Source organism: Poromitra crassiceps, assembly GCF_964638095.1.
Source record: "Poromitra crassiceps genome assembly, chromosome: 21".
Taxonomy (NCBI): Eukaryota; Metazoa; Chordata; class Actinopteri; order Beryciformes; family Melamphaidae; genus Poromitra; species Poromitra crassiceps.
This window is the reverse complement of record NC_139638.1, coordinates 22660718-22672269: the sequence shown is the minus strand read 5'-3', so window position 1 is coordinate 22672269 and position 11552 is coordinate 22660718. Positions and strand designations below refer to the sequence as shown.

The 11552-nt window shown below is 45.8% G+C and overlaps 1 protein-coding gene across 1 annotated transcript in view; it reads left to right on the top strand.

Moving 5' to 3' along the window:
* Positions 1–717: 717 nt before the first annotated feature.
* The window catches only part of znf462 (zinc finger protein 462), an 80223-nt gene continuing 69388 nt past the window's right edge, over positions 718–11552 (top strand). The window contains exon 1 of the mRNA XM_083657704.1: positions 718–850. The gene's annotated coding sequence lies outside the window, so the exon portion shown is untranslated. The remainder of the gene's footprint in view (positions 851–11552) is intronic.

The window sequence follows — 11552 nt, the reverse complement described above, 5'->3', positions numbered from 1 at the left end:
AGTATTTTGATGGGCTTACTGTACATCAAATAGTTTTTTAAATAAAGATGTATTGCAACTATTATACTATGTATTTATTTCTATCTATCTATCTATCTATCTATCTATCTATCTATCTATCTATCTATCTATCTATCTATCTATCTATCTGTCTGTCTGTCTGTCTGTCTGTCTGTCTGTCTGTCTGTCTGTCTGTCTGTCTGTCTGTCTATATGTCTGTCTGTCTATATGTCTGTCTGTCTGTCTGTCTGTCTGTCTGTCTGTCTGTCTGTCTGTCTGTCTGTCTGGGACAAGTGCATCAGCTCAGCATCATCACCACACCAGCAAGCACCAGCAGCACCACCAGCACCAAAGTGAACTGCAGATAACCTCATGACGTGGCAGACATATGGAGAGCCCACCACTACTACGGTATATAAAATTCTCAGCGCCCTGCACATGTTTTATCTGCTGCCTGGTGGTCCACTCCTCCGAGCCGCTGATAGATAAGGCACGTTCAGTCTGGAGGTGAAGGATGAGCTTCTCAGACTACAGAGCCGTTGTCCACCCTGCTGCTGCTGCTGCTGCTGCTGCTCCCTCCTCGTCTCGTCGTGGTAAACTCTTGTGCACCCTCTGGTGCTTGCTAGTCTCCCAAACTTCTTTGTGTAGCCGGGCGCTTTGCAGATTGTCTTCCTTGTCTGTGTGGTTGCTGCTCATTATTCAGAGACAGACGGATCTCAGGTCATCTGCAGCTGCAGCAAAGGAGAAGCAGGGAAGATGGCGATCATCCATTAGAGCGACCAGCGGGCACACACGCATGAAATACGGAGGACAACTTTTTGGAAGACCGCTTGAGGAGAAGATTGTACCAGTGAGTTGTTTGGGTCTTATTATTATTATTTCCAGTTTCGGCCAAGATTGTAGTAGTGTAGCAGGGCTTTCAAGGTCTCTACAACGAGAACGTCGGGTATGGTAGAACATGGGATATAATTCGCTTTGGAGAGCTGCCTCGTGAATGACCTGGAAAGAAAGGAGAGAGGCTTCTTTTTACTTCAGGTCCAGCCCGACTTGGGGTTAGAGGAAGCCGGGGAGAGATTCAGAATAGCCGGGGTGGGTGTATGTTCCGGGGCTGGGGCACCATGTAGCCCAAAGTCAAGTGGGTCTTCTAGCTTCCAGCAGCAGTAATATCGCTTCCTTCTTTGCTAGTATGTCGCCTTTCGGTTTGTTGTCAAAGTGACACAAGCTGGGAATGGACGTGGTGGTTGCGTTAACGTTAGCTGCTGCTAACATATTTCAGCACCGGGGTTGGTCGGTGAGTGGTTTGTTATTGTGACATGTCTGGTTATGGTGTGGTGTGGTCAGTCTGGGGGTATTAGCCTAGGTGCATGTTGTTGTGCGCTGCTAGCTTCTTCATGGAGAAGCCATTGCACGGATTGCTCCTCCAGGCAGCCTCCATTAGCGACACAGGAGGAGGCAGTGTAGCTGGGCATTATAGCCGCCGCCACTGATCTGTGGACGTCCACGTCCAGTCACCACTTCACCATGTCCAGTGGAAGGCTACGTGCTCCCCCCTCCCTCCTCCCACAAGCACCACACTATTCAGGAGAGAAATGTCTGATTTGAGACGGTTCTCCACCGGCTTGGAGGAGCTGTATCTCGCTATCTCTGGTGGTGAAACGCATGTAAGCAGCGCAGTTTGGCTGCTGCTGGCTGCTGTCAGTGGTCTGAACTGGAGTCAGGTATGTCATACTAGAGTAGGGCTTCTTCTCCATATAAAATGGAGGAAGGCAGATGAGTCTCCAAGGAGAGCCCCAGAGAGAGAGGAGTCAGACAGGCAGGATCCCTGATGCCAGAACAAAGGTTGTCTCTATTCAAAGACATAGCTCAGTCACTGTGTTATCTGTGTGTCTTCTTCTGGCTTGATTTTTTTCCCTTTAGCTCGGAAGTTTGTCTGCTTATGGCTGCAGGAGAACTCAGGAAAGTGAGGTTAGATCATTTTAGAGGAGGACTGTGGAGTAAAAGTCAAGGTTAACTTACCTCCCCCCCCCCCCCCACACACACACATAATACATGTATTGATTTAATTTACATAATGATTAAACAGATTTTGACCTACCCCCCCCCCCCTCTTCCATGACATGTCATGCAACCTTTTAATGGAATATGAAAGATTGACTTCGTTAAGACCGTTTGTTGGACAGCGTCTGCGATGTGATGTCCGAGGGACACATGGAGATGAGATAGGAATTTTAATGCTGAATAATGCAGCGTTTTAGCCTGCAGGTAGTTAATGTTCAACAAAGTGGTCCTTACACACACACACACGCACGCACGCACGCACACACACACACACACACGCACACACACACACACACGCCGTGAGATTGTGTGAGATTGCTCTTGCAGAGATAGTTTCCTAAAGGAAGTTCTCAAGATGATTCTCCCCGGTTTGTTTTCGGATAAGTTTCTTGTGCGTGTGTCAGATTGGGGTTCAACTGCCGTTATCTACACGCTGTCTGGTGGATTTAATCTAAAAACTATAAGCTATTTTGATTTATATATTTTGTTTTTTTCATTTGTAGACCTTATTTGAGAAGTGGTGGTGGATACCTGGATATACACCTGTTCTGCTTTTTGGGCTCCATGCATGCGTACACACCTGTTATTACATGATAGTACCCCCCCCCCCCCCACACACACACACACACACCTCCTGTGGTGTTTTACAAGTTTTCTAATTGATTCAAAAGTGATTGAGACTAAGTGGATTTGGTTGTTGGTAGTTTATAAATGAGGTGTAATTTACAACACACTTAAGGTAATGATATAATGGCTACTGGACAGTGGTCAGCCATAGTGACTTTTTCATAAATTATATCCTGAAGGTCTCTGTGGAGACCTGACTGTCAGGAGAGTGAGGGAGGTAGGTGTGTTTCCACTGCTGTGTGCGTGGGAGTTGCTGTGTGTGTATGTGTGTGTGTGTGTGCCCGCGCGCGCCTGTTTGTGTGTGTGCCCGCGCGCGAGTGTGTGTGTTTGTGTGTGTGGCTGTGCTCTGCAGTTCCCCTGGCCGCTGTGTGAAATCTTGCTGACAAGGAGACTGAGCTTGACACACACTGTGCTGCGACAACGCTGAGGGCTGAGGAGAAGAAGAGCAATCAAAATGGTGGCGATGCTCCTTCTCGCTGGCGTGGCAGCAGGGCAAACAGGTTCTCAAGGAGGAGCTGCTGAGAGGACGTCTGGGGCAGGAATCTGCTGTGGTCGGCGTTTGCTTCACAGACGGGTCGCTCTGGATGTGCTGCTCTGCTTTGAAGGATGTTCTGCGAATCAGAACCAGTGTTTTAAGGGCCGGGGATTTGATCAGCATGTTTTTAGATGAGGAGAAACCTCCTCCAAGCCAGCTCAGATTATCAGTAGGACACACACAGACTAGCAGACCTGTAATCTCAGTTTTGCACTTGCGTTTCCTATACTAACGGTCACAGACCTTACACAGCTAATTCTTGACTCTCCCAATCTTCAGAAAATATTTCATAGCTCATTCATGCGGCAGTCATGGATAATCTATGGGTATTTAAGTTCAACTCATCAGTTATGGTCATGTAGGCCCAGGCTGTTTGTTTTTCCTCCAGTAGCAGTGGTTAATTGAGCAGCAGTTTGTCTTATTGCTATTCAAATATTGATTTGTTCCAGTCTCTACAAGCTATAGGCTACATTTGTGAATGAGTTAATTTCTGAAGTAGAGGCAATAACATACTTTTTTTTTTACACAGTCATGTTGTTTATGCTCACACGTGTAGGTGTAATTGTATTTTTATGGTCTTGGTGTGTGACCGACTAATTTTTATTTTTATTATGTGCCACTCAGTCAATCCAAATCAACCTAGTTGAAATTGACCTTTTCCTGCATAAATATTTCATACATATTTTTGCTTTATTGCAGTTCAGGTCTAAGGTGACGGCACAGTTACTAAACTATGTGCTAGATACTTTAGGGCAAAGTTAGTGACATAACAGGATTTCTACAAAGCTATTTCAGGATCACGTACACTAAAAAGCAACCGTTTTGCTTGAAAGACAGAGGTAGAGAGGATGACACTAGAGACACTTCTGTGATGGTTTTGTATGCTGGAAGGAAGTGGTGGTGCCGTGGTGGTGCTCATCACTCTGATGCCTTTTCTCAGTCTCACACTCTCACACCCTCTCTCTCACACTCACTGTGTGATGCACTCCTTCATGCCAGTGGAGAAGGCAGAGTCTCACTCTCTCTGTGATGCACTCCTTCATGCCTCTGTACCTGGGGCAGTGGAGAAGGTCACCCTCTCTCACTCAGGGGCAGTTCTAGCCAGAGGCCAGGGGTGGCAGTGGCAACCTGCCCTGAAATCTAATTGGCCACCACCTCAGGTGCCACCCCAAAATCCTGAGGGTGCTGCTGGCATCTGGGGCCGACATGACTGTCTTTCAGAAGCTGTAGCAGGCTCATTTTTAAAGCTAGAGTGAAGGTACTGATATCATATTAAACTAGAAAACCTAAGGAATCCATTGCTACCAAACATGTTATTCTAGCCAGTTGGCAAGGGGGGTAAATAATGCTCCAAATTTTGCAGAGGGAAAACATTTCTACATCCTCCATAAATGCCGCACTCAGTGCCACCCTTGCTTGAGTCTGCGCCCCACCTGGGCCACCCCAGTCAAAATGGTCTGGACACACCACTGTCTCACTCTGTGATGCACTCCGTCATGCCTCTGTACCTGCAGGGCAGTGGAGAAGGTCACCCTCACTCACTCACTCACTCTTTGATGCACTCCTTCATGCCTCTGTTCCTGCAAGGCAGTGGAGAAGATCACCCTCTCTCACTCTCTCACTCTCTGTGATGCACTCCTTCATGCCTCTGTTCCTGCAGGGCAGTGGAGAAGGTCACCCTCTCTCACTCTCTCACTCTGTGATGCACTCCTTCATGCCTCTGTACCTGCAGGGCAGTGGAGAAGGTCTCCCTCTCTCACTCACTCTGTGATGCACTCCTTCATGCCTCTGTACCTGCAGGGCAGTGGAGAAGGTCACCCTCTCTCACTCTCTCACTCTGTGATGCACTCCTTCATGCCTCTGTTCCTGCAGGGCAGTGGAGAAGGTCACCCTCTCTCACTCACTCACTCACTCTGTGATGCACTCCTTCATGCCTCTGTTCCTGCAGGGCAGTGGAGAAGGTCACCCTCTCTCACTCACTCTCTCACTCTGTGATGCACTCCTTCATGCCTCTGTATCTGCAGGGCAGTGGAGAAGGTCACCCTCTCTCACTCACTCTGTGATGCACTCCTTCATGCCTCTGTACCTGCAGGGCAGTGGAGAAGGTCACCCTCTCTCACTCTCTCACTCTGTGATGCACTCCTTCATGCCTCTGTATCTGCAGGGCAGTGGAGAAGGTCTCCCTCTCTCACTCACTCTGTGATGCACTCCTTCATGCCTCTGTACCTGCAGGGCAGTGGAGAAGATCACCCTCTCTCACTCTCTCACTCTCTGTGATGCACTCCTTCATGCCTCTGTATCTGCAGGGCAGTGGAGAAGGTCTCCCTCTCTCACTCACTCTGTGATGCACTCCTTCATGCCTCTGTTCCTGCAGGGCAGAGGAGAAGGTCTCCCTCTCTCTCTCACTCTGTGATGCACTCCTTCATGCCTCTGTTCCTGCAGGGCAGAGGAGAAGGTCTCCCTCTCTCTCTCACTCTGTGATGCACTCCTTCATGCCTCTGTTCCTGCAGGGCAGTAGAGAAGGTCTCCCTCTCTCTCTCACTCTGTGATGCACTCCTTCATGCCTCTGTACCTGCAGGGCAGTGGAGAAGGTCACCCTCTCTCACTCTCTCACTCTGTGATGCACTCCTTCATGCCTCTGTTCCTGCAGGGCAGAGGAGAAGGCAGAGAGACACACACAGAAAGCCAATTGAAAGGCTCCACTGAGTGCTTTCTTGACATGATGCACGGCTCATGAGATGCAGCCTGGCTCCACTGCTACGCTCGTAAGTGTACAGAAACACTCGAGCTCCAAAAGTCATCGGATAGCAGAAAACATCCTCTCTGGCATTTTAACTGACCCGGACACACACTTCTCACACACCATACACACATTCCTTCATTTTCATCTCATTGGATTGCATTATCAAAACTGGGCATTGTTAGCAGCAGCCGCTGAATAATTAAACGGCGTATAACTAGGTGGGCCTGTTTGTTTGAAAAAATAAAAAGGCAACGGGCACTTAAAGGTTTCACTTCGACAATACAAGGAAGTGGCTGGTGGCTCGAGGAGGTGTCTTTCCAGTTTCTGTTGTCAGTTGCCACGTTACATACACCACTGCTAAACTGGTTCCTCCTCTTGGCTTTCAATCAGAACTTTAGCATTTCAACCTTGGCTTCTCTTGTTTGGAGAAGCAGCTGTGTTTGCAGCGCAGCAGATATAGCTCATCGCGCTTCTGTGATCTGTCTTCCATATTCCTTTCAACGTTCACACGGCAGACATACAGGGGGGGACCTGGTTTTGCCTGAAATGAAGATGATCTTTTGCTATTCTGTCAATTCGTCCAGTAAGATAAATCAAGCCATCACCACTGCACTGGCTTTCTCACAGGTTAGGACGGTGGTTCCCAACCTTAGGGTCGCGACCCTAAGTGGGGTCGTCTGGAATTCATATAGGGTCGCCTGTGTTTTTTTTTTTTTTTTTTTTTTTTTTTCTTACACCACACAATTTAACTCATTGAGTGCCAGCCACTTTTGGAGAACGGACGCTCCCAGTGCCAGAGTTTCAGAGCGTTTTCAGTGATTTCTCGAGGCCCACAGAATATTGTGTGATATTACTCTGTAAACACTGAACACACACAAAGAACGATGAGACTCTATTCTATCATCTGCAAAAAAAAGTTTATTGATCCCATTTTCCGTTCTTTAGTTATGAGCCGGAGAAGATAGCTTGATTCATCCAAAATCAGTAATTTTTTCCTAGAAGCTGAGATAATTGGCCTTTTGTGAAATTAAACATTTCAAGCACATCACTGACTCTGAAGCTAATCTTTTCTAATGTAGTCACACCTCAAAAATAATTTCCTTCAATAAAACAGTTTAGGCCAGGGAATTTTGTTTGGCAGAATAATATTTTTAGCTGCAACCATATATATATGGTTATTTTAGCTGGCCCCTGCGTGCGTTGCTGGTTGCAGCTTCTTGCTGCTGGTGGGCATCGGATATTCTGGCTTGCGTTTGCCAACCCTGTCCTGCTGCCTGGGTCTGTCTGGGTGTTGTGTGGCTGTGTGCTGCTCTCCCCCCCCCCCCCCCCCCCGCCCCGCCTCGCCTCGCCTCGCCTCAACTGCACACTCCTCCCTGTATGGGAGGTGGCTCTCTGCTGAGTTTGCTCTGACTGCACTGTGAAGGGTGCGCGGCGACATCCAGCTTTTTCCGCGTGTGTTTGTCACCGGCTACTACTGTATGCTTCCAGTTGAGAATAATAACGATGATCATGCGAATGGGCTGTCGCAGCAGTGGAGGACCTCAATTGTGGGAGCAGATTGGCTGCTGCCTGTTGCAGGCACATCTAACGTTAAAACGCTTCATGCATATCGATGCATACGGATGCGATGTGATTTCCGTTTCCTCAATGACTTATTCTCTGTTTTTCTCTGCCTTTCTGTTAACCTGGAGAGCACTGTCGCCACCTAAGGGTTCTGTAAAATAGGTTATAGACCTCCAATAGCTATAATATTTGTACAGGAGAGGCAGAAGGCTTTGATCGACGCCCCACCGTCAAAAAACGCAATTGACGAACATGTCCGTCCTTGGCACTCTACGTTACTAATTGAAATGACGAACATGTCCGTCCATGGCATTCAATGAGTTAATAGTAGCCTACCAAAGATGATTAGGTCACTTGCGATTTGTTTACTTAAAAAAAATCAAAAATCTTTCCTCCCTGTCCCCCCAGGGACAGGGATTGCAAATTAGCCTTGGCTAGATATCCTATATGCATCGCATATGTTTCATGTTCTTGTAACTTGATGACAATGATTCTTGCATTGTCCCTGACAAATAAACGAATAAAAAAAAAAAAAAAAAAAATCAACATTGTGAGTGACTGATTTTTTTTTTTTTTTTTTTTTAGATGAAAATCTTTGAGATTATAACTTTATCAGGATTTTGAGATTAAAGTCAGAATTCTCAGATTAAAGTCAGAATTCTGCGGGGGGGGGGGGGGGGGGGGATAAGCATACTATGTGACATCACTGATGAGGTCACTGGCGATATTATCGATGGTGTACCGGAATTTGAATGTCTCGGGGTCCCTAGATTTTTGTGACGTCAAAGTAGAGTCACAAGCCCAAAAAAGGTTGGGAACCCCTGGGTCAAGAAGCTACAGCATAGCTTCAATGCAGGCTTCATTCCTTCCTCTAATAAGACTGAGTGAAGCTGCTCTCTCTCAGCCTTGAGCTGCCTGTGGTGGAAAAATCCAGAATTCTTTGGAGACGCCCGTTCCTTGGGCAGTGTGGTGGTGCCAGTGGACAAGGCCTTCATTGAGCAGGAACAGGAGTGGTCTTGTAGAAGGGATCCACTGGCTCGGGCCTACCAGGCAACAGAGCTGTCCAAGGCGCATTAAATATTGAAGGGCTTGGAAAGGAGGTCTCAGTGGTAAGTTAATATTGATAGGTCTCTCATCTTTCCTTCTCAAACTTGTTGAGTCGCCTCGAGAGGCTGTGTCGGCCCGGGCGCACCTGGAGAGGAACCTGGCTCGTTCACCTCTAAGCTAAATACTCACACCAACAGCTTTCCCAAAGATCAACATCACAGAGTCTTTCTACCAACATTTCTACAAGAGTAAAACTCAGACTCAGAGTTTTCCACTGTTTGTCCATGCCTCCTCACTCTGTCTTGGTCAGTCTGAAATCCTCCATCCTGACTAGCCTGTAACCTCACCCACTCCCTGTAACTGTAGTAACTGCCATGTCAGGGTTAGAAGGAAGTCAGCAATGCAGCATTTTCTGGCAGTTGTCCACTGAACAGCATTTACAAGAAACCCTTCTGCGCATCTCATAGTCTTCTCTTGTAATATTTTTTTTTTATGACTTCAAATCAATATCACGATTATTTCACGTTTACCTCGATTACGATTAATGAACGATTATTTATTTTCTACGCTTTTTTGAAACACTGCCCTCATACGTCCCTGACAAGATCTGTTCTGTAGGTACTGTACTGTTCGCCTGTGTTTTCGCTCATGTCATCCTCCATGCTGACAGCTTTGTTCTGACGCCTGAACGCGGCCTAACGCTAGTTGGACGGGGCGTAGGCAGGCACACTGAACACAACATATATATATATTTTTAAGGGTACAGTTCATGAACACACACTTTGGGGAAAGTATTAACCGAATTAATTGACATGAGCAAGATTAAGTCAGTTGTTATAGGTTCTATAAATTTCGGTTTCGATACATTTTCGGTTAATTACCCAGCCCTACCTATTTTATAATAATGATAATATATATAATATTATTATTATTATTATTATTATTATTATTATTATTATTATTATTATTATTATTATTATTATTATTATTATTATTATTTTATATATTTTTTTTATTTTAGTTTTAGTTTTAGGGAACAGGGCAGATAAGAATTATATATATATATATATATATATATATATATATATATTAGACTTTTGGCAGAGATGTGAGAGGAGAGACAACCCTTCAATAGCTAATGTGCTTCATAGCCAGCAATAGAAAACATAGTTCCATTGGGGGGCCCTTTGCACGAGGACAGTTTCTGGAAGAAACGACACAATAGTGTTTACTTCACACCTTTTCCTTGTTTACATGAGCGCTGTTGAATTTTTAAAACGGTGTAATGTACATGCCAGGTCGCTAGGTGGCAGTGTGATGGTCAACGGGGCGTTGCTTGTCGCACGAGGGGCTCATGCACGAGCCCCAAGGAAACCGTCCTTGTGTAAAGGGCCCCTAAATCAGTGTTTCTCAACTGCTGGGTCCTGACCCAAAAGTGGTTCGCGGGTCCGTCTTGAGTGGCTCGCGGATGTGCGGTCGTTTCTCAGAGGCTGTAGCGGGCTCACTTGTAGCTAGAATGGCGATTCCGCTATCATGTGAAACTAGAAGACCTAAGGCGTCCATTGATACCAACCATTTCTTGCTATCTTGTCAGGAAGGGAGCTAAATAACGCTCCAAATGTAGGCTACATTTTGGCGAGGCCATTTTCAAAGGGGTCCAAATCTGAAATTTGGGTCATGACTTAAAAATTAAGGAAGAATTTCGGTTGTGAGGCTAGACCAGTTAAGAACCACTGCATTAAATCATTATTATAGTATTTACAGATCCATCATTTGAACTAGAAATATCATGCACTTTGCGCATTCATTTCTAGCATGCCTCGCACACTTGGCGTGCTCAGTTGCGCAGTTGAGCAGTTGAGCAAATGTGCGCCGAGCCGTTAGGGATGCAGTGGTATGAGTTTTTGACAGTATGATAACCTTGGACAAAAATACCACGGTATCGCGGTATTGCGGACCATTTGTGTTTTTTACAATAGCCGAAATATTCCCATACAGCCGACGTCGTCTTTTTAGATGGGGGAAAGTTCAGGGGGGTCCTTGCGGCTCCTCTCTACTGTGATCTAGTCTAGGTAGGCATGCAGCCAGGGGGAGGGGTAAGCTGCACTCTGCAAGCGACCTGGGCACTTTGTTTTGGGGAAACAGCTGATACCGTGGGGAAGGTATGGCGGCAAATCTTAGTGGTTTTGATACCGTGACGTTTTCAAACTGTGGTATACCTTCAAATGGTATACCACTGCATCCCTACGAGCCACACCATGCACCGCGCGGAACCCCTTGCCTTATTATAGTAATAGTAGTGAGATACAGGTCATGATGATATGAAGGAACGGTAATATACTGTAGAATATTGTATACAACAGTTATGCTAGTCACATCATACATTTCATAACAATACCTCATTTACTGACCACTAGTGATCTATTGACTTTGTAAAGTTTGGTACCTCGTGCAATGAATTTGCAGAGAGCAGACAATCTGTATAGTCTGTGTTATAATGTAGAATTGATAGGAAACTTACAAACATCAACAACATGTTCCCTGAGATAACTGTTAGTTTAGACAACAACAACAGGCGATCGGTTTACTTCAGGAAATAGTTCCCTAGGAGACACGGACTACATGCCTGCATGGAATGTAAGGTTTCCTGGGCCCCGTTCCAATACCCATACTTGTACTTCTTTCTTGTACTATGTACTGCCGCTGCCCTCACAAAGTATGGATTGTAGTGTGCAGCATGCATGCAAAATGCATACTATTGGGACACACTACATCTGTCGTCACGTGAGCTTCCTGAACTCCGACCTCTTGCTCACTTCCGCCGACGTCCGCAGCGCCACATTTGAGTTTTTTTTTTTTTTTTTTTTTTTTTTTAATTCAATAAACAAAGTCTGGCAGTAACAAACAGTACATTATACAAAAAATTCAGACTAAACATTTACAAAATTGGAACAGACAATCAAATAAACAAAATAAAAT